At 45.2% G+C, this 22,165-nt stretch overlaps 1 protein-coding gene and 1 long non-coding RNA gene across 2 annotated transcripts in view; one reads left to right on the top strand and one right to left on the bottom strand.

Annotated features, from left to right (window-relative positions):
* The window catches only part of LOC135319025 (anoctamin-6-like), a 267,291-nt gene that overhangs the window by 60,854 nt on the left and 184,272 nt on the right, over positions 1 to 22,165 (bottom strand). The window lies entirely within an intron of this gene.
* The window catches only part of LOC135319028 (uncharacterized), a 29,402-nt gene continuing 11,798 nt past the window's right edge, over positions 4,562 to 22,165 (top strand). Inside the window, exons 1-2 of the long non-coding RNA XR_010377598.1 lie at positions 4,562 to 4,696; positions 9,112 to 9,321. This is a non-coding gene — a long non-coding RNA (uncharacterized LOC135319028). The remainder of the gene's footprint in view (positions 4,697 to 9,111; positions 9,322 to 22,165) is intronic.

A 22,165-nucleotide genomic window follows, 5' to 3' on the forward strand; every position in this document is an offset into this window, starting at 1 on the left:
GGATTAAAGTTCTAGGCTGTGGTGTGGAGAGGATTCTGACATTTACACCTAAAAAACAACCAGGTGCAGTGGAAAGGTGTTTTAAGGAAGACCTACCTGGCAGGGCTGTTAATAGGACTGTTTGGTGTGAGGAGAGCATTGGAGTAGAGGAATCAATTAAATCTCTACCAGAAAAATAAGGAATAAAATATAACAGTGCTTCAGTGTTAGTGGATGCAGGAATGGAAATGGGCACAGAGATATAAACATTACTTTGAAATTAGCTACAGGTTTGATGATTGCATGTTGGGGAGAGTTAGCCGATGTGTGGACTGAATGTTTGCATCCCCTCAAAATCCGTATGTCAAAACCCCATCTCCCAGGGTGATGGTATTTGGAGGCGGGGCCTTTGGGAAGTGATTACTAGGATAAAATAAGGTCATGAGAGTAGAGCCCTCATGAATGGGATTAGTGCCCTTATAAAGGGCCCCAGATTGCTTGCTTCTCTCTGGCCCATGAAGATAGTGGGAAGACAGCCATCTTCGAGTCATGAAGGCTATCATCTCCCAGATGCATTGACCTCAGCCTCCAAAACTTAAGGAACATGCTGGTTGTTTAAGCCACCTGGCCCATGGTAATTTGTTACAGCATCCCAGACTGACGAAGACAGTGGAGAATGCCTCTGAGTTTGACACTGATTGCCTGGAGAATGCTGAAACCCAGGGAAGTGGGCAGCACAGACGTTTACTCATTTAATCCTGGCAACACGGTACGAGATAGAGTCTACATATTCCTCGCTATTTAAAAGGGAAGGAAAAAGAGGCACAAATAACAACAACAACAACAACAACAACAACAACAACAATTTTTCCAAGATTCACACAGAACCCCTGGAGGCAGAGTGAGAACTTATACTCAGGCAGGCTGACCGAGAGCCCCTGCCCATAACTACTAAGTCAGATCACCTTGCTTATGTGGATCAATTTTTTTCAAGTGTGATATGAGGGTACTGTGTCCAGTAACTTATAATTTAAAAATAACTCACTGTAAGGGAAACATTAGTAGCAGGCATTGCAAACCACAGTAAGCTACACATACAAAAATAACTCGTTAGGGCAAGATAACCAATAATGTTTTTAAATATTATACTTGCTGTACCTTTGCAATAAAATGTGTATTTATAATTCTGTCTGCCTACAGAATAACTTCATAATCCTCAATGTGGCTGGTGGCTCCCATGGTGGACAGCACGGGCCTAGAAAATTTAAGTGACTTGTCCAGCCTCGCCCAGGAAGCTAGTGGTGGGATCAGAGATATAGGTTGGGACTTTTCCTTCCTATCCAACAAGTCCCTCATGGAGGCTTAGAAGCTTCTCCTTTGGTGCCCAGCTGTCTATTCGTACTTATGACATCTTGTCAGGTGTCCCACCCTGCTCCTGAACATAAGCCAGTAACAACATTTGCTCTTTTCTGGCCAGGTAATACATTCTAGCAGCTTCCATTGACTCCTTGGCATCAGTTCTTACCTGGAAGGGTAGTGGCTAGAGATGCAAATGTGTCCACATGACAGGGTTTTCATAAACATAGCAGGAGTTGTCAAGAGAAGAAAACGTCAGGAAGACGAGTGGAAGCAGGTCATTTAATATACCAAATGGGTACTTTCAATGAATGTTTGTGTTTCCAAGTCCAGACTTGTTCTGCTCGTGCATTACAGGCCAATAAATCGGGAGACCAGGTTTTGGGGGCAAGAAACAGCGACTTTAATTTGGAAACCCAGCTGAGAAGATGGAAGTCTATTGTCCTGGAAAACCATTGCTGCAAACTTGGTTTATGAATTCTTTGTTGTTAGAGCCTTTTGTTCTTGCAGCTCTTAGCCTGGGTCAGATCCGTGTAAACCTCCAACAAACAAATGTTATTTTCTATTCTGTAACATGTTATCTTTATATGAATGGAAAAGTGTTAATATCCTTTAAAGTCAGAGCCTTGAGAATAGGGTCTCCTGTATATTTCAGGCTCTAGGCAACATTGTTTTACAAAAGGTGCAGAACAAACAACACTAAACCTAGGAAACAGGGCACAGGGTTAAACTCAAAAGAACAGATATAACATGGAGTCAGATATGTTCTTTCCTATTTCAATAGTGCCATGGAGAAGGCACTTTGGGCAGCTTGTTGTAGGGTCCTGGAGGCTTTCTCTCTCAGCCTCTGGGCGCCTCTATTGCAAACCCTTCATAGCTGTTTGGCCTGCTGGAAAACCACTCCGACTGTTTTGCCCGTAAGATGCGTTCTGTTTATAACTCATCTCTACTCCTTGGAAAACAACTCAAGAAAAACTCAGTTGGCTTTCCACCAGCGTTGGGCAGGGGTGAGGGATAGCATGTAATTATTTTGTAAAATAAAAATAAAAATTAAAATAATAATAAAAATAATAAAAGAAGTATTAAAACAGCACTGGGCACATAGGAGAGAGTCAATAAATATTTCCTGGCTTAAATTAAAAGTGATGGCTCAGTGATTCTATGGCTGCTGTATTTGCTGAGCTTGTTACTCCTTTGCTCCATTACAATTTTTTTAACTGAAAAAGAAATACATGCATATGGTTAAAAAAATTCGAACAGAGCACAAAAATACACAAGTGAAAGAAGTTTTCCCTCACCCTCTGTTCTTTCAGCCCTCCCTGGAGATGTCACTGTTTATTATCCTTTGTGTGCTTTTCCAGATAGGCTATGCACATTCCCACCTATGTATGTAAATTCCTTTAAACTTTTACTTATTTTTAACTTAAAGTGGTTTAAATCCTCAAGTGCCTTCTGCCTGGGTAATAGAAAAGAACAAATCTGACTCCATACTAGATCTTTTCCTTTGAATTTAACCCTGTGCTCTGTCTCCTAGGCTTCATCTTGCTTGTGAAACAGTGTTGCCTAGAGCCTGAAATATACAGAAGAGCCTAATCTGAAGGCTCTGACCTTTAAGGATATTTAACACTTTTCCATCCATATAAAGATAACAAGTTGCAGAAAAGAAAATAACGTTTGTTTTCCTGGAGGTTTACAGAGATTTGACTCAGGCAGATAGCTGCAAGAACAAAGGATTCTAACAAAAAAGAATTCCTACACCAAGAAGTTTGCTACAACCAAGCAGGTAGGAAAGGAGCCTGAATTCTGACTTGGGGAGATGGTTTTCCAGGACATTAGTTTGCCATCTAGGTCTACAGAAACTTTCTATTCCATGCCCCAACACCTGGTCTCTGAAGTTATTGGCCTGTCCTGCACTGAGGAGAATGAATTTGGACTCGGTAACACTCCTATCTACCTAGCAAGCTGGGCACTGGATCTGAGGACAGCTCTCCCACACCCAGGGAACTGCTGTGAGCCCTTGATGGTTCCACTAGGGTGGGGTGTGGTTTACTCAGGAGGGATGGGCACTATGCACCAACACTCAGGCAGTCTGCTCTGTCTGGGGCTCTGATCTTGTACCTCCCGCTCCCCACCAGCCCAACACCTAGAACAGTGGAGCTAAGACAGAGATCGTGCCTGCCTGTTTCCCAGCGTGTAAAAGGGGAATATGAACTCTTCCCAAGGTAGTTCTGAGCGACAACACCTTCGGGTGCTTGGTTCCCAGAGCAACAGAAAACCCAGCTCTGCGTGGGGTCAACGGGTGTGATCCCGTAGGGGTTCTGCAGAGGCCTCGGCTGGAGGGCTGGACCAGGGAGGGAAAATTTGAGCTGCGGGCCTTGAAGTGTTAGTGAAGGGTACAGATGCAGGACTGACTTCTGTTTCAGGATGCCACCAGAGGTAAACCGTTTTCTCTCCATCTCTGCTACTCCCCTCCCCTCTCCAGATCCCTCCCTTCTCTCTGCACTTCCTGTCCATCTGTCTCCCTCCACTTTTCTCCTCCTCCCCTCCTCCTCCCATCTTCTCCCTCCCTCACTTCCGCAGCTTCTCTCACAGAAACCAGAGGATCGCTGGCCCTCCTACGCATGCGCAGTCAGTGCCAGGTGGACCGCTGTTTGGAAGCTCCAGCTCCGAGCCGGGGATCTGCCCCAAAGTCTTCTCAGCTATGTCGCCCGGTAAGCCTTTAGCTCCTGCCCCGTGGCCGGGGCCTCCGGCTGTGGAAGTGCAAGGTGGGGGGCCCACGGGAAAGGTTCAGGCGGCTGCTGGAGGGCGGTCCACGTGTCACAGCCCGCGAGGGTATGATTCAGCGTGTGTTCAGCTATATTGCTCGGGCCAGGCCCCTCTGCCTGATCCACCTGCCCCGGCTCCCCGGCCACAGCTGCTCAGGGCCAGGTGTGCACCTGCCGCCTCTCGCCCCAGCTGGTCTCCCCTCAGTCTGCGGCTGGAGCCCCCTTCCCCTCCCCCGCCCGTGAGTCCTCTCTTCCCGGGATTCCTCTCCTCAGCCGCCGGCCCGTCCCCGTCCCTGGGTGGGCTGTGTCCCGGGACGGCGGGGTCTGCGGACTCGGATGGGGCAGCTGGGACTGGGGCTGGTCTCCGAGCGGGGCTGCAGCCCGCGTCCCCAATCCCCCGCTTTCCCTGCCCCGTGACCCCTGGGCTGCCCTCCTCTCCCTTTCCCGCTCCCTCAGGACCAGCTCGGTGGCGTGGGCGCTGCTCCCCAGGCTGAGAGCCTCCGGCCGTAAAGCCCAGCTTGTCCTGGTGAAGTCTGCAAAAGGGAGCGTCAGTGCTGAGGGAGCTTCCGTCACCTCCCTCAGTGTTTCTGCCCCAGGTAAGTTCCTTGAACACTTTCAGGTGTCATGATGGCGGTGCTTGATGATGTCACGTGGTTTTATACTGAGAGGGATTACAGTGTTGAAAGCAGGACTTGGTTCAGTTAAAAATGAGCTGAAGGCATGAGTATGTGACATCCTCCAGGCTTCCCTCTCCCAGGCTGAAACGTGTGACAGTCGATTTTAGAAAGATAGTTACAGTCCCTAACTAGCCCAGCCCAGCTTGGGTGTGTTAACAGGAACAGCACCACCAGAGGCGTTGGAGACCTAGGGACATTGCAGTCCTAAAGAGCTCCTGGCACACAGTTTGGTTTGTTTTGGTTTTTTCTTTTTCTTAAATTGTGCGGCAGACTAGTTGTATAGAGGGGAAAATAATTGTCAAGAGATTATTTTTCATATAACAGATTTATTGTGATATTGTTCACACACTGTGAAGTCCATCCATTTAAATGGTACAATTCAGCAGCTTTTAGCATATTCACAGTGCTGCAACCATTATTATTCCAGAACGTTTTCGTCACTTCAGAAAGAACAGTGGAAATCAATGACCTATTCACCCTTACCCAGTGGTGGTTCTAAAGAAGTTTCTTGGCTGTTCCTGACCATAAATTAACTTGCTATATTCCATGAAATATCTGGTAGTAATTCTAATTAGAATTGCATTGAATCTGTCTATCAAAACAGGAAGAATTAATGTCTTTATGGCATAAACTTCTTCTAACCATGAATATATCTGAGACCCTACCTTTTCATCTGTCCAGAGCCTGGCCCATGGGAAGTCCTCACTAATTTTGGGGCTTGTGAATGATGAGATTCTATACATTGTTAGTTGCAAATGTAGCCTTTCACAGAAGAGAAAAGTAACCTCAGTGAAGCCAAGTGACTCTCTGATAGTCAGAAAGGGTGACAGTCAGTGTTGGAGTGATACAGTGGACTTGCTGCTTGCAGCCAGAATTCTCCACCACCTACAGCTACGGGGTTTACAGTGTTCTTTTATTTTTTTAAAGACTTGCTTTTATTTTTCTAATTATTTTTTATTGAAGTGTAGTTAACTTACAATGTTAGTTTCAGGTGTACAGCAGAGATTCATTTATAAACATATTCATAGGTATATACATTCGTTTTAGATTGTTTTTAGTACAACTCATTACAAGAACTTGAATATAGTTCCCTGTGCTATACAGCAGGCCCTTGTCATTTATTTTATATTTATTAATGTGTATCTGTTAATCCCCCTTTTCCTGCCTACTAACTACAGTTTGTTTCTATGCCCATGAGTCCATTTCTAGCAGCACCATTTTTCCTAGTTAATATATGCTGCTTGGCTGCTTTCAGTTTCAGTAATTCCATCTTATCTGTGGGCGTTTTTCTTCTGGTGGACCTGTATGTGGTTTGCACACGTGGTAATAGAGATCTGTATTTTGGAGAACTCCAGGCCTCGTGTAGTCCCTGGTAGAGAGCACCCACTGAGCTGATGCTTGAACTGGGAAAAAAGCATAGTAAATGTTGGTATTTCCACTATAGTTGAGACTTCCAGGTTTCTATAACCTCTCTAGCCAACCTTAATGTTGGCTGCACCCATACTGGGTAATTTGGTGGAACTCCATGGTATGGTGATGTAGAGACAGGGCTTTGTATGCTTCTTCTCTTTCCTTTTTCTAACACATAATCTCCTGGGCCTCCCAGATCCTCCCACAACAGTGCCCAGGGCTGGCTTGGTGCTGCTCTCAGGCAATATTTGTTAATAAGGCCCTTTCCTCATCTCTTCTGAGCCTCCGTTTCCTTCTCTGCACAATGAGACCGTAGACTAGATAAGTCCTTTTCAGTTTCTTTTAAAGCCATGTTTCCTTTGAGAAACAGAAAATGCAAATCTCTCCTCTCATTCCAACCCTTTAGATTTTGATATGTCCTCCAAGGAGTGACATAGCTCTTTGTGGAAAGCTGATGTGATTGTGATTCCAGGTGGCACAGGAAAGACTCTTCAGAGATTTATTGCAGGGAAAGGGCAGGAAGGGAGCAGTATGTCACACTTTCTGGTGTGAGCAATGGAGCAGGGGATTGGGTTTAAATACGGTGTCTGATGTGGCCTCTCTCTAATCTTGCACAATGTGATAAACCTCTCTCCCTCAGTTTTTTCATGTATGAAGTTGGGGTGATAGTATTTTAGGGTTTTTGTGAAACATTATACACATAATCCATTTGTTTCTCGGTAAAACAAGAGCTGCTAGGGAGTCAGTGATTTCTTTAAAAAAAAAAACATCTTGTCCATAGCACTCTGTCTGTGTGTATTTTGAAGTTCCTGGAGGGTGAGTGTTGAAACTAAAGTCCATCATGGGACAGGTGGCCCATGGTCCTCTGTGCCCCAGATTGCCCCTTCCTCCCCAGTCCTCTTCCTCTCAGTCCAGAATGACGTTCCCTAGTAGATTTATACAGAGTTCTTGTGGAAATAGCCTTTCATTTTATTGTTTCACCAAGAAGGGCTGCCATCATGATCTCTGTGGTCAGGTTTTGCTGACCTGAAGGCTATGCAATTGGGGGTTTCTATTTAATCAAAAGAAAAAAATTACAAATACAAACTTAGACCTAGGGTGGTGACAGGGGCTCTTGGAAGTGGGGGCCATTAGCTTTGTTAGCTTCAGGTGCAGTGGCCTTTGGCCACGAGGACCCATCCTCGTGCTCTGAAATTGGAGGGACCAGTGGGTTCAGTGGGAAATTTAACTGAGTGTATCTCATGGTCTAGGGATTGTCCTATTTGTGCTGTGTGTTCCTTATTTGAGACAGTGAGCTCATTTAACCTCAATAGCCTCTTTAAAAATTAGACTTTTAATTTTGTGATGTAACTTAGATTCCCATGTAGTTGTAAGAGATAATATGGAGAGGGCCTATGGACAATTTGCCCAATTTTCCTTAACGGTTCAATCTTGCAAATTTCGGGTACAATTCATTACTGACTCACTAACCCTTTGAGGTTTGTGTTATTGCCCTCATTTCTATTCATGATTAAACTGGGGCTTAGAGAATCACACAGGCCTGCCCAGGTCACCCACATGGTTAGTGTAGAGTCGGGTGAACGTGGGCTTGGGATTTCCAGGCAGTACCATTATGATGGTCTGTGGCAGGGAGCAGCATTCACTTTGCTTGTTTATTCATTCATTCAACAAACATTTATTGAATAAACTCCGTGTGTCAGATGCTTTAATAGGGTTATCAGATTCTTCAGCGGTACCGAAAATCAGGTAAAATTTCTGTTTTTTAATCTGAGAAAATTAGCTCTGAGAGGTTATAACCCCCCAAAAGGTAATATAGCTGATAAAGGAGGGATAGTAAATTTGTACAGTCCCCCCTTTTTATGCAGGTTGTAACCTAGGCATTTAACATTTGCAAACTTCCGTAATCCAGATAATTTCTTCTAAGGCAATGATTTTTTTTTTAATTGAATTATAGTCAAGTTTACAATGTTGTGTCAATTTCAAGCTGTTTTTTGAAATTTGAATTAAAAAATATTTTTTGAGGAGGGTAATTAGGTTTTTTACTTGTTTAATTTTTTAAAATGAGGTACTGGCGATTAAACACAGGACCTCATACTTGATAAGCACGTGCTCTACCACTGAACTGTACCCTCCTCCCCAAGGCAAGTTTTCTTATTCATTATTCTGCAGCAAAGTAGTTCAAATAAATTGGATAGAAATCCAGATATTTTGATCCCACTGTGGTTCTTTTCTTTATATTCTGCTTAAAGGTGTGTGGAAAGCAGTTCCTTTGTTCATTTCTTTATTCAGCAGTTTTGAGCACTGTCTTTGCATTAGGGTTTGGCTAGGTGCTTGGAACAGAAAACAAGAAATGACCCTGCTCTGCAGGGGCAGGAAGCCTAGACCAAAAGCTGGGTAATGTGATCCGACCTACAGTAGCCATGTGCAGGCACTGAGGACAAACTGAACCCCCGTCTTTGCTTGGGCTTCCCTTGCCTTCTGGCTGATACACACCAGGTCACCGCAACCCAGAGGGGCCCACAGCCCACAGCAGAGTAAGTATATCGATCTCCTCTCCCCTCTCGGCAGGGGCTGCAACATGAGCATCCCTGACTACGTGCAGTGCGCTGAGAACGACCAGATTCTCCCCGTGGTGGTCCAAGCCATTGGGATCATCTCAGAGGAGAATTTCTTTTGCATCTATAAGCGAATCACCTTGGTGAGCCAGATCAGGCCCTGTGGCTCCCATTGGGCACTCTGTATCCACTACAGGCACCACTATGCACCCAAGAATGGGTGGGGAATCTTCCAGACCCACAGCAAGGTAGTGGGCCTTGTCACCATTGCCGACTGCCTCTAGGCCAAGGCCTTCGAGAAGCTCCACGTGCAGAGGAGCTGTATGGCACATCGTTAATGACTCTCAGCTCTTTGTGCTGAATGTGTAGGTAGCCGAGCAGAAGCGCACCGACGTGGCCTTCAATCTACGAGGACTGCAGGATGGTGGAGAAGAGTATCGAGGACTTCACTGTCTCTCTCTTCATCATGCTCAAGTCCAAGTGGCTGGATAGGGCCCCCAAGAAGTCTGGGGATAAGATCCCCCTCCTCTGTACCTTGTTTGAGAAGGAGGACTTCATGGGATTGGACACAGATAGCAGGTAAGTCTACCTGGAGGCCCGGCCACCCTCGATGTATGCCAGATTGCTTCCCTATATCCAGGAAGGGATCATCAAGGAAGAGGGCTGTCTTGTAGCCAAGAGTGGATGGAGGGGCAGCCCGCTGGTTTACAGACATTTAAAAGTGAATCCGCCTTTGTTTCAGAGAGATCCTTTTACGGATATTGTGGACACTTACTCCAGCTTTTCAGCCAGGACCCCTGGTGGAACCCCTGGAGTTGCTGTCCAATAGAGTAGCCACAGCCTCTGATGCTAGGAGAGCTGGGGAGGAGGCTGGTCTGAGCTGACATGTGCTGTAGGTCAAATGAACATCAGATGCTGAGACATCTAATAAAAGGAATGTAATCTACATTGTTCCTTTCTATATTGATTACATGTCAAATTGATAGTATTCTACGTACAGTAGAATAAGTAAGATCTGTTCTTAAAATCAGTTTCTAGTATTTGTTTTTGTTTGTTTGTTTAGTTCTTTGTTTACTTTTTAAATGTGGCAACTGGGAAACTTTCTTTACATGGATCTCATTTCATTACTGATGGGCAGCCTGTCCTGGGATAGTCTCATCCCTTTGCTTATAGATGAGATGCTGAATCCCAAGATGCAGAATGAGGCTACGGTTGAGGTGGGGGTGGAGCTGGTGTCTCCTGACTCCTAGGCTCAGCACCTGCACAGCTCAGGCCCTCTCTTCATGCCTGACAGTCACCATGCCACGTTAAGACATCAGAAACACCGCCAGGGACTTCCGAAAGAACTCCTTAAGCAGGAAAAGGCTTGTCACGGAGTTTGGGACAGAGCAGGGAAAGGTTCATATACACTTTGTCCCTGTGATTATGTCAAAGGCATCACTTTGCCTCGAAAGTGCAGACGAGCTCTTCTGGGCTGCCTAATCCCCACCTTCTGCTCTGTTTCCCCGTGTGTCCATTGTGCCGTCCCTCGGGCAGAAGAGGTTGAGATGCCTTTGCCGAGAGGTGGGCCCCATTTGCTGGGGAAAGTGAGGGAAGTTGTGTACCCCCGGCCTACGGCCTCGGGCCTTGAGTCTGGACAGCACTCATGGCGGTCTCACAGGTGATGGTCGGAGAACCAAGCACGTGCAGCTGGGTCCGCTTTGGAGGCGGTGATCTGTGATTCTTGAACTTGCCCAAGATCAGATCCTACTTTCTGGTTGTTGGTCAGTTGGAGGAGAAGGTGCCAGAGAATTGAAAAAAAGAATGTCCAGACCAGCCCTGTGAGTGAGAGGCACAGGGGACCTGAGTCCCACCTGCGTGTGGATGCCTGGCGAACTCTGCATGAATTTTCAGTTCTTCCCCGGATATTCCTCTCTGGCTTAAGGAAGGGGCAAGGCATGTAGTGGCAATGATCTGTATTTGTCCTCACACGGCCCTGTGATCTACATGTCCGCAATCCCCTTCTGCTCCTTGGAGATGAGGTGGCAGGTTTAGGAGCCTGGACACTGCTGAAGGCACAGCTGCCAGCACCGGGCTTCTCCCAGACTGGCTCCGTTCACCTCACCTGTCACCTCCTGCTGAGCCCCCAGGCGTTAGTCCAGGTAGGTGCATCGGTGCAACGTAAGAAGGGACCAACTTCTCCCCCTGGACAGACTGGTGGGTGAGCAGTGGAAGCCTGGAGCCATGCCCCAGCCCCCAGGCCAGTGCTTCCTCTTTTGTCATAGGAGGCACTGGTGACATTTTTGCTCAGCAACTGCTTGGTTCTCAGTCTGTAGACACACCAGAGAATGCCAGCTTGTTTTTGCCTTTTCAAGTCTTTCCTTGGGATTTCGCAGGGTAGTTGGATGTGTGCTTAGCCCATAGTGTTTGACACTGTCACCATTGTTTACCCAGAACCTCGTGTACCAGGCATGGTTCTCAGCATCAAAATACAGCAGCGCATTAAACCTCCCTCCTGGTGGGTCTGTCTGTTGTGGTACAAAAAGCACCCAGCCAGCATCTGAACGTCAGTGAGATAACGCGGCCAGTGAGCTCGGGTCAAGCACGTTCTTCTCCAGTCACTTTTACTCCATTGTTCCTTTTACTATTCTACAGTCATTAATTTATAAAACAACACTTTGGTGCAGGAGCAGAGCCTAATCCTCTCCTGCTACTATTGGTGGGAGTGAGTAAAACTGTCCAGCCTGAAATGTGACCACAATTTGTAGCTCAAAAGCTGTCTAGACGCATGTAGGTGGAGTTTTGGTTTGGGGCTCTGACCACGTTGGTGTCCCCTGGCAGCGCTGCTCCACACAGGCCCCTGCCTTCCCTGGAGCAGGAGGTGAGGATGGGTTTCACTGTCCCTGCGTCCCTGGCCTCACACACTCACGTAAATTCTTGTACAGGCTGTCAAATTCATTTTTGTTCTTGTGTGTTTCTAATTTTCGCTTGTTCCTCTTTTCCTTTTTCTTTTTTCCTTTTTCTCTTGTACTGCCCTTTGTGTATGTTGTTGCATCTGAAAAGGTGGGCTGTGCACACCCTGCATTGGAAATAGCTGGATCACCCTCCGTGCTGTCTCCATCGCTTTAAAAACCAAAAACTTAACAGCTGCCTTAATCCATGTATTATCCTAGACATCTTTTATTTTTCTAATTTTTTGGAATATTTACTTTGTTAGCACATCACCCACTGGTGTTTGATACCTGTTAAAATCCTTGCTTTGAGGAACCTGTTTGGTCCTCCTCATATTTGGTGATGAATGCGCACTTATTAAATTTTTTCGTTTGTTTTGAGGAAGTGAGATGGGAATTGATTTAGGCGGCTGCTGAAGGATTCTTTTCATGGAGTATTTAAACTTCTAAAGTCAAAGTCTGCAGCACCTTGCTCGATATCTGCTTTTACACAAAAGTGCTCAGCACGCGGTTCCTGGCTGTCGCTGTGTGACGTGCGTGATAGCCCTTCTTGGCCGGTGGTCACTGGTGAGGAAGTGGCAGGCTCGGGGGTGAGCAGCTGCAGGGCACGCTGTTGGAGGAAGCAGTCACTTTTTTTTTTTGCATTCAAATTCCCCTATGCCATTAACTTTACTTTGCCTTCATAAAGGGGCAGTATCGGGTCCAAAATCCATGCCACTATATTGTTCCCTGTATGAGGCTGTTTTTTCTGAGTATCAGGACAACATGGCCTTCTCCAAAGATGATGGCTCACCTGGATCTGGTGGACACAGTGACCTCTAAAGGGGACCGTATGTTCCACTCTGCTTCATCCAGTGGGCATTCAGAACCGGGTCTGTGGTTTGCCTCAGCAGCCTTGGAGGCCTCCCTGCACTGGCATTTGCTTTTACCCCACGTTGGCAGTAAATGGCTGACTCAGTGTCTCTTGCAGCTGACGTCCACCACTGACGGCCGTGTCGTTACTTTTCGGTAGTGAGACCCCAATACCCTAGTCAGCAGTGAAGGAAGATGCTTTGGCTGACCAAACCTTGCATTCTCACCCCTACCATGGTTCATCTCACCCAGGGGAAGGGTTTGGCCACCACCATCATGCTGACCTTGAGGCTTTGTTTCTCCTTTCATGCTCTGGTCCAAATGTCGACACTGCGTTTTTCACTGACTTGGTCTTGCTTGAGACAGGCCAGAATTTATGAAAGAGTCCACCACATTCTGGGTGGGGAACAGAACAGAAATAAGTGTCGCAAATAGAAGGAGTCTAGGCTGTCCGGGTTGGCAAATGCAGGCTGGGATCTGTGATGGCTGGGCTGTGCCCTGGACACAGGCCTTTCCCGTGGCTCCTGAGAGCCCAGGGGTCGGAGTGAGAACAGCTTTGCCTGGGTTCCTCCATTCTCTTCTGCTCACTGGCAGGTGTGTATGCTAATTAGGAGCTCCCCCAGACCTCAGGTCCTTCAAAGCTCAGACCATGGACGAACCTTGAGTCCCTTCTCATCGGCCTCCTGTGTGAGAATCCAGTGCCTTCTGAGGTGACCAGCGGCAGGAGATGCCTCCTCCTCCAGGGAGCACCATTCGGAGGACTGTGACTCACTGCACCATGCTGTGAGGTTATGGGGTGACGGCCATGGTCCCTGCAGAACCAGACTTGAGATGGGCTTAGCAATGGAAATATCAGGACTGATTCCAGGGCAAGGCTGGTGGGAGGGAACAGGGGATATTGAATGTGACCTCAAACACCTAGGTGGGTGATGGTTCTGTTAGTTAAATGGGGAGCCTGGGAGGTACCTGCCAGGAATCGAATTCCAGAGTAAATGGTGGACATGAGGCATTTTTAAGATGCCATTTGTCATCCAAGTTAGGACTTCAAAGAGGCACTCGGGTCTATGAGACTGGGGCTCAGGTGAAGGTGCCGGACTAGAGACACACGTTGGGATTTGTCCTTCTTAGCTGGATTTCACAGCCTTACATGTGGGTTAGCTCTTCTCAAGAGGTGCAGACTGAGGCTGAGGGAGGGCAGGGCTGTGCCTCGGTTGGAGGAAAGCCCAGATAATGCAGCTTTGGTGTGTCAGTCAGTGGCATTTGGGATTTTCAGAGCAATGCCATTTATCCTTAAAGGGCTGGGTGGTGGGCAGGGCCAGCCAGGATGAAATATAAAGGGAGGGTTGTGGCCACGTGTGCGTCTTGGGAAGATGCAGAGGCTTCAGGGTCCGGGAGGGGAGACTCCTCAGAAGCTGGAGTTGGATTGGGGAGTGGGGAGAATGTAGTCACACTTACCTGTAATGGTGGGAAGGAGTCCTAGGGAGTCCCGACCTTACCGGACTCTCTTTCCCATGAACAGAAGGCAATTAGACAGAGGATCTGAGATGAAAAGGGATGGGTGCTCTGAGGGGAGCCAACCTGGAGAATGGTGCTTGGACAGTTCTGGAATAGTCTTCCTGCAAAATAGAGTTAAAAAAAACACAGACTCTAAAGAATATTGACAGTAACTGAGGAGGAGGCAGTTTTTCTGGCCTCCTAAGGGTAAGTCATGTATACGGGGATACACAGAAGAATCGGGCAGTCTCTTGCGGGGGCTTGATCCTTACCAGAGGCAACAGTGCAAGTTTAAAGGGGGAGAAGGACAGCGGAGGTAAACTAGCCAGGCCTTGTGTCAGGTACCAGTCGGCCGCCCTAATTGCGTGTTCCATTCACATCCATCCCTCCCATGTGGGCGGTGGCAGCCCCCTTTTGCGGATTGGCAAGACTTCTCAGAGTGGTTAAGGTGTCGGTCCATTTAGCGGCTAGTAAATGCTGTAGCAGGATTCAAGCTGGGCCTTGTCAGACTTAAAGGGCATGTTGTATCTACTAATTCCGGTACCTCCCTGTTGTACCTGGAATGGTGAAGTGGGTCAGTTTTGGAGCCTTTCAGAAAAAGTGCGATTTAAGTGCCTCAGGACTGTTTCACAAAGCTCAGTGTTCTTTGATTGTTCGGAAACAACGCAGTGCTTTACGCCCCACCAATGTAAGGTCTTACTCCTTTGACGATGATGTGGTTGCAAATGACATACAGGTGCAAAACCAGACTTAGCAGCTTCTGAAGGGAAACTCTCCAGTTCTTCCTTGATCCGCTGTCTTCTGCGGGATGTAACTCTGCTGCAGCGTAAGCCTGAGTTTTCCGTATGGATTGAGGGTTTGATAACCAATGTTAACATAAAACGATCGGATGGAGAAAATCGACGTTGGCAATTTATTTTTGGGTTTCATTAGACAAGATGCACTATCGGTTAATGGCCCATATAACGTATGAAATTGAGTACAGAACATTGCAATTTCTTACTTTCTACTTAGAACTGTGTTCCATTGTAAGTTTGTCTGCTTTGAAAATTCCGCTCAGCCACTAGGGCGCCTGTCAGTGTGTTGGTGTGATTGCATTTACACAGTGCATGTAATCTGGGCTTCCTCAACCCCAAACACTCCAGTGCAGAATCATGGGCTGTAGCAATCACTTAGTTATACAAATACTTCTGAAACTATATGATTCCAAAAAAAAAAAAAAAAAAAAAGGAGAGAGAGATTGCCTTTATCAAATTTCCTTTGGAATTAAACTGCAAACTGTTGTTGAGCAGTTCTGGCTTGCTTTATATATGAATATATACATTTCTTTGCATGTAACTTGGTTTTTGGACTAGAACACCAAGCTCTTGTTTTCCATGAGCCACAAAAAATCGTAGCCAAATGACACACGTATGAAACATTTTATTCTTTTTTTCTGAGAAAGGATACTTAAATTTTGAACTTGGGCTCTGATTTTGGTTTTAGCTCTTCCCTACCCTCTTGTCATCTCACTCCTAATTCCCACGTGGCCTCCAAGATGTCATGGTCTCAAAGGAGTGGGTGGACAAACACCATTTGTTCGCCATGCACTGCTGCTCTAGAGGAAGCCCAGCCAAGAACTAAAGGACATTATCAGAGAGGACTTCCTGGAAGAAATGTGCTCTACATACAGTTCTGAGGACAGAGTAAGAGTCAGCCAGGAGAAGGAGTCAAGAAGGTGGCTCAGGTGGCAGGTGAAGCCCGGGCAGAGACATGGAGGCTTGTGGGGTGGGGACCCGGGGAAAGTGCCCTCTGTGGTCCAGGGTGAATTGTGCCCCTACTGGGGAGGACAATGGAGAGGACCTGGGAGGAGGGCTTTGGAGGAGCTTGGGTTTTACTAAAACTGACCCAGGAGGCAGTGAAGGGTGTCAGCAGGAAGTGACTCTCAGGAAAGGTACTTCTGGTTTTGCTTCTGATATTCTACAGAAAGAAGGGCAGGGATGGGCGAGAGCAGGTAAGTCTCTCCCTTTGAGACCCATCCCGTCATTCATTTATTCATAACATGCGCAGTTCTGAGTGTCTAGGGGAGAGTGGGCCCACATTAATAAGTAAAATTTATTAGCTTCTTGGGAGCTTAGCAGTGTCAGAAGTTGACTTAGCCTAGAATGTTCTAGGAACAGAGGAAGAAAGTGCGGAGGTTGGAGGGAGGGAAGGCTTCCTTGAGAAATAGTCAAGATGAGCCTGGAGGCAAGTGGTAAGTAGGAGCAATTCAGGGGTCCCCTGAGGTCACTGGGGACCATGGTGCTGAGGTGAGGCTTGGCGAGCAGGGTCAGGGTCAGGGTCAGGGGTGGGGCTAGAACTCTACCAGGGAGCCTCTGAAGTGTTTGAAGTGGGGGTTGATGTAATCAAATTTGTGCTTTGGGAAGGCTGCCCTGGCTATGTGTGTGTGTGTGTGTGTAGCGGGGAAGAGGGGGAGGGTGCCACCAACTGGGGGGGCATTAGAAGACCATTCTCAGGCTGGGAGGCGAACAGTGGGAGAGGGACGTCGGGGTTGCTTGGGGAAGGCAGGGGCAGTATGGATGCCGGATTTCCTTTTGGGGAGGGCTTGTTAGCGGGGCCGCCCTAGCGGCACCTTGTGGCTGGAAGAAAACAGATGGAGGTCGCCAGGTGGACTTTCCACTTCTCTCCTTCCCTGCCTTACCTGATGATCTTAGCTCAGCCAACATTTGGAACAGAAGAGGTAAGTTCTAGGGTAGCCCAGCACTTTGTTCCGCTCGTTCGAGTGAGATATGATAGGACAGAAGTTTGTGTTCAGATCTGCATGTTCACTTAGCTAGAAACGTCCCGTCTTTTGGATTTCCATAGGGGTTTTTATTCTTGATAAAGATTGCTTTCTTGGTGAGAGGAAATTTAATACAGCTGTTGTTTTTCTCAAAAAGAAATCATATCTTTTAAGAAATTTAGTATTCAAAAGAATCGGAATATTTAAAAATGATAAAGTAAGGTTTTGGTGTAGTTTCTTTGGTTTCTGAGTTAATGTGGAGTTAGAGCATTTGCATTACTTAATAGCACATCCTTGTCAGTATTTAAAGAGCAGTTAGTGAGCGCCACAGGCCCCACCTCTCAAAGCATCGTTAAAGTTTGCTCTGAAATAGTGAAGTCATACAGTTCTTGTTTGTAGAAGCCAAACAGTTGGTTTATAATATGCAGCATAGATCCCTTTATAAAATAAAAATAGGATCAACATTAAGAAAGTGGAAGATAATTGATTTTTTTTAAAGCTGAAACAAAAACTTTCTTGTTCTAATGTTGCAACTGGAAATTTTGAAAAGAAAAATCCTTCTGTAATATCATCTACGTGGAATACATATATACCTTTCACGTTTGAAAAGTAACTGCACAGTGGTTTTTGAAGTCAGGAGCATTCCACATCAGAAACTGGCAGTGATGGTTGCTGGTTTTCAATGGAAGAGCCCAAATTTGCCTTCTTAGCTTTTTTCTTTTTTTTTTTTTTTGTAGTGAGCGGGTTGAGTAATTCTTTGCCAGCATGATTTTGGGGCAATTTGGGGGCAGATGTCATGCACCAGCAGTGAGATATTTCCATGCATTTTACTTTCTTGACATCAACAGGGAACATGTTGGGTTTATACCTGCAGGCTGGGATGCTGAAGTACTCCCTGATCCATCACCGTTATGTCCTTGAGCTGCTCCAGTCAGTGAATGATTTTCTGTGGCTTGGATGTAAGGTGGTCTGATGCAGATGATCAGATGTATAGTTAAAGTGCTATTACTTGAAATAAGAGAAACTAAGAAACATGGCTCTAAAAATACAGGATGAGGGATGAGAATTACCTGAGCTGCTTGCAGTAGAGAGTCTTCTCAGATGACACCCTTACCGTGATTCCTGCCAATATCCGCCCCAGCCATGCATGGTAATCCTGCCGAAGCAAGCATGCACATTGCTCAGAAACGCAGTGAATTTCCTTGTGCCTCCATTGGTTGGCTTTTTTTTTTTAAGTTACATCTTGCCCTTTGTTTAAATGCCATCCCTGTTATTCACATTTTTCACTCATTGTTCTGGACCTCGTCCATACATAGCTGCTGAATGGATGAAAAGAATGTAGTATCTCCATGTAGTGGAATATTATTCAGACGTAAGAGTGACAAAAAAAATAAAAATAAAAATAAAAGGGCAGATGAAAAAGGCCTCCTGTTCTGGGAAGTCCACCCTGTCTGCTCAACCCGACCTTTTATCTTTGAAGCCCAATCCCTTATATTCCACTATACTCTTTTTGACAGTACTTACCACCTTCTAATAAACTTTTAACATTTTCAAAAAAAAAAAAAAAAAGAGGGAGATGCTGATACCACTTCAACATCTACGAGCCTTGATAACAGCATGTTAAGTGAAAGGAACCAGACACAAACGGCCACATATTGTTGATTTCAGTGATCTGAAATGCCCAGAAAAGGCACATGCAGAGGCAGAGAGCAGGTGATGGTTGAAAGGGGCTGGGTGGAGGGGTGTTAGGGAGTGACTGCTAGTGACAGGGGTGCTCTTCTCGGGTGATGAAGTGTTCTGGAGATAGATGGTGGTGAGGGCTGCACAACTGTGAGTGTGCAGAAGACTGCTGAGGGCTGTCTCTGGGAGTGCCTGTTGTTGGGGCGGCTTTATTTTGACCTCATCCTACAATGTGAAGAGTCATCTTCTGCTGTGGCCTTTCTACTCCTGTGAGTGGTGAGGGTCAGACACTTTGCAGAGTCATATTTCTTTTTTCACCCTTGCTAAGTGTAGGCAAAAAAGGTTTAAGCCTGAGAAAGTGCTCCATCTGCAAAAATGTCTTTTAGTTTTGCATGGTGTAAAAGTCTTGAGAGCTTTTTAATCGTTGAGGACAGTCTGTGGGGGGAAAGAGCCCGTGAAGCCTGGGTGAGACCTGGAAGAGCCACGCTTCCCTTCCAGACACGGGTGGGGACTTCACCCCCGTTCAGGCAGTGAAGGGCCCAGACACCTGAGCGGAGTTGACACTCATGAATATATACGTGTATCCACTGCTTCATCTTGGATATTAATTTCAAGCTGAGTCAGTTTGTGGCGGCAGCCTCATCCTACATCAGGAATTTATAGTATCTGCTCTTTGAGGTGAAGACCAGACAGACTTGATTATTTAACAGTCTCTCTTGAATTGATATCTCAGATTCCTTTGTCAAAAGCAAAACAGCAGAAATACAGACGTCCTTTAATGCCGATGTGACCTGGAACGGGTTTAGTCTCAGTGCCTCAGTAGCCTTGTCTGCGGGTGGAGAACATGATAACAATGCTTCCCTCAGAGGGGCTGGGGAGGGGGGAGTGAGAAGCACAAATGTAGGACTTACACGTGATGCTCATGAATGACCGAATTTAGTGCTCTCAGCCTGGTGAGGCCTCAGGGACAGAGATGTCAGAACAGAGCAGTCCTAGCCGGAACTCGATCCGTGTTGGCAGCTGTTACGATCACTATCACCACTGTGGGTTATCAGGTAGTTTTAAGACTTGGTAATATGAATTCTTGAATAATGTTAAAAGACTACACATCTCAGACCCAGTTTACATAGTTCTCAAGAATTCCTCTGAGAAATGGATGTTTTTTCCCCATCTTAAATCTGAGTTGAGTCTCTAAAAAAATTCTGTATTCCTCCATCATTTTGCTTTAATTCTCCATTTCTTAAAAAATTTTTTTAAATGGAGTTACTGGGGACTGAAGTGAGGGCCTCATGCATGCTAAGCACATACTCTCCCAAATGAGGTATAATCTCCCCCCTGTTTTTTTTAAACTTTACTTTCTTAATATTCAGAATTTAGAGGCCTCTAATTCTTTTTCTGGAGACTTGTCCATGAACCTGTAAATCTATAATTAATGGACAAAACTTGTTTTATTAAAAAAATCAATAGAATATTCTGCAATCCATCCAAAAGGAAATACTCATTGACATAAAATGTTTCTCCTTTATGGTGATTTCTACTTTTTGGTCTAGCTTAATTTATTAACAGCCATCCTCATCATCATAATGACCAAACTCTCTGTGAGTGGACACTTACCTAAGGCTAAAATGCTTTCCTCATGTTTTACTTCATAGCAGGTGTTTGAGGGTAGGTATCAGTGTCTCCTTTTTTGCAGCTGAGTGATTGATAGATGGGCCTACTTGTCCCAAATTACACGCAGCTGGTGGTGTCTAGCTCGGTGCTGGAATCCAGGCTGCACAGGATGCAATCTCAATTGCTCCTCTAATCAGCCTCCCATTGAGTGATTTCCCGAACTCCTCTGAGTCCATAAATGACCGATTTTAGCGATCTCATCCTGATGAGGTCTTCAAAGGAGAGACACCAGTGAGAATGTGAGACAGACTGGCATAAATTAAAATTGTACATTTTCACAAATGTTTTATTCTCAGGTAATGACTTAAAAAGGTAATTAGTTTTTATTTTAGTGCTTTGTAAGCACTAAAAACAAAACTTTTAAAATAATTATTGTGCAAAAGAGAAGTGGGCTTTGAAAATCCAACCGGTGCTAATGATGTTACAGTTTTTCTCTAGGGGAGCTTATTGACTGAAAAATTTACAAAGACTGAATTGTTTTTATGTAGTCTTAGTATGGAAGAAAAGATTGTCAGTGAGTATTGTAAGTAAAATCCTTACTCTTTTCTTTCCTGATGATGAATATGTTAGTTGTTTTCATGGCTGAAGTACATTTCGTTATTTGTGAAATTTGAGTAATATCGTTTACCTTGTCTGACTGTGAGAGTTAGACGCCTTGTATACAAAGCACCGTAGAGGTGCTTAATAAAAATGTGCTGTCACAATGACTGATACTTTAGAAGTATCAACTCTGAATACTAAAAAGTGTAGCTTATTTCCGATGCATATTCATTATGTATATATATGATATATATGAATATGGCTTAAAATAACAAGGATTAAATTTTTTTTTCCTTAGTGCAGTATGAAGTTTTAATGAAATCTGTATCATTCTTGTGAGACAGGGAATACTTAACTTGCCTTAAGCAGACGACCTAGAAGATTATTTACACAGAATGTGTAGTGTTAAAGCTCAGAATTCATGTTGCCGTGTAAACATCCAATCAGACTTTTAAATTCGTGGGATTCTGACCAGAAACATTAAGTTTAGAAAAATCCGCATTGATCACTTTCAGGGAATAAGCTTCTCTCATTTGTGATTAAAGAAACTTTTGATATTTTTTCTGCACTCTTAACAGGTTTTAAAATATCAACATTTTGATTAGACATGTCACATTTTTAATAGAGAGAATAAAGCTCAGGCTGTTATAATATGTAAATAAATGTTTTTTTATTTCAACAAACTTGTAAGATTTCCTGGCCCTTTGAGAAGTATTTTGCAAGATACTTTGATTACCTGCTGTTGGAAAAATACAGACGTGACTTTTATGAATATAGGCCTAGTACAGATCTGTTGGTTTTTGCTACAGTGCAAGACATGAGGCCTAGGAGAGCTTTACTGCGGATTGCCAGGAGGACATATCCAAGGTCTCAGTCTCCCCTCCTGTAAAATGAAGTGGCTGGACTGGATTCTTTCCTCTTCTAAGATGAGTTTCCATGAGCCTGTGTCTTTTGTTTATATTCAGGAGTATTAGCAATATCAGATTAAATACTGACTACCCCTCCCTTCCCCCAAAGCAAAGTGCAGTATGTGGTACACAAGCTTTTAGTTACCTGATTCTCTTTTCTGATCTTACAGGCAATTTTTGTGTTGCATGTTTCCAGGGAACCTGGAAGGTATTTTTAGCCGTAGGTGGCGCTGTTGCACCTTCTTATAGTCTTAATTTTCCTGTTTATAAAAGAAGGTTTAAAAAACATGATTTTATTTTGATTACTTCGCTTAATGCTTCAGAATAGCACAATGTCCATTGTGTCTGTCTACCTGGAAAAATTATTCTGCTTATATCTTAGTTTTATTCTGTCATCTCGCTGTGAACATTTCAGACTTGCTGTGCAAACAATGGCAAAATCGGACTTTTCTTCCAGTGTTAGAAATCAGTGGGCTGGGATTTTATAAAAGAGCAAGAAGCGGCCTCGGGAGCAACTTAAAGCTAAAAAGTGTGTTGAGTTCCCTGAGAATTGACCCCGCCGATGTGTGTTAATTGGTGGGAGATGA

This window comes from Camelus dromedarius, chromosome 23, assembly GCF_036321535.1.
Source record: "Camelus dromedarius isolate mCamDro1 chromosome 23, mCamDro1.pat, whole genome shotgun sequence".
Classification (NCBI taxonomy): Eukaryota; Metazoa; Chordata; class Mammalia; order Artiodactyla; family Camelidae; genus Camelus; species Camelus dromedarius.